Source organism: Amia ocellicauda, unplaced genomic scaffold, assembly GCF_036373705.1.
Source record: "Amia ocellicauda isolate fAmiCal2 unplaced genomic scaffold, fAmiCal2.hap1 HAP1_SCAFFOLD_326, whole genome shotgun sequence".
In the NCBI taxonomy this organism is placed as follows: Eukaryota; Metazoa; Chordata; class Actinopteri; order Amiiformes; family Amiidae; genus Amia; species Amia ocellicauda.
Genome location: NW_027102894.1, coordinates 25,001 through 26,236, shown reverse-complemented (window position 1 = coordinate 26,236; position 1,236 = coordinate 25,001).

The following is a 1,236-nucleotide window of genomic DNA, read 5'->3' as shown; positions in this document are numbered from 1 at the left end:
GCAGGCAGACCTCCAGGGCTAACAGGCTGACCTCCAGGGCAGGCAGTGCTGCTACCAGGGCAGGCAGGCTGTCCTCCAGGGCTGGATAGCAGACCTCCAGGGCAGGCAGTGCTGCTACCAGGGCAGGCAGGCTGTCCTCCAGGGCTGGATAGCAGACCTCCAGGGCAGGCAGTGCTGCTACCAGGGCAGGCAGGCTGTCCTCCAGGGCTGGATAGCAGACCTCCAGGGCAGGCAGTGCTGCTACCAGGGCTGGATAGCAGACCTCCAGGGCTGGATGGCAGGCAGGCAGACCTCCAGGGATGGATAGCAGACCTCCAGGGCTGGAAGGCAGGCAGGCAGACCTCCAGGGCAGGCAGTGCTGCTACCAGGGCTGGATAGCAGACCTCCAGGGCTAACAGGCAGACCTCCAGGGCTGGAAGGCAGGCAGTGCTGCTACCAGGGCAGGCAGGCAGACCTCCAGGGCTAACAGGCTGACCTCCAGGGCAGGCAGTGCTGCTACCAGGGCTGGATAGCAGACCTCCAGGGCTAACAGGCAGACCTCCAGGGCTGGCAGGCTGACCTCCAGGGCAGGCAGGCAGGCAGGCAGACCTCCAGGGCTGGATAGCAGACCTCCAGGGCTGGATAGCTGACCTCCAGGGCTGGATAGCAGACCTCCAGGGCTAACAGGCTGACCTCCAGGGCTAACAGGCAGACCTCCAGGGCAGGCAGGCAGACCTCCAGGGCAGGCAGTGCTGCTACCAGGGCTGGATAGCAGACCTCCAGGGCTGGAAGGCAGGCAGGCAGACCTCCAGGGCAGGCAGTGCTGCTACCAGGGCTGGATAGCAGACCTCCAGGGCTAACAGGCAGACCTCCAGGGCTGGAAGGCAGGCAGTGCTGCTACCAGGGCAGGCAGGCTGTCCTCCAGGGCTGGAAGGCAGACCTCCAGGGCTGGCAGGCTGACCTCCAGGGCAGGCAGGCCGGGCCCCCGGTGCTGCATCTCGGCCGCTGCCTGGGGCGGACCGGCCCGGGTGCCCTTGCGCTTTTTCGACACCAGGGGGCAGTTGGGTGCCATTCCGTCCCTCGTGTGGCGAAATGGCGGTACTGCACCTCCGCCTTTTTGCTGGAGAAAGTCCGCAGTCGGGACAATGCGCCACACGGTCCGTCGGCAGGAGGCCCGGGCCCGGGCACAACTCCCCGGTGGGGACGGACGCCGGGCTGGAGCTTCCCTTCAGCACACACACTCACTCACTCACTCTC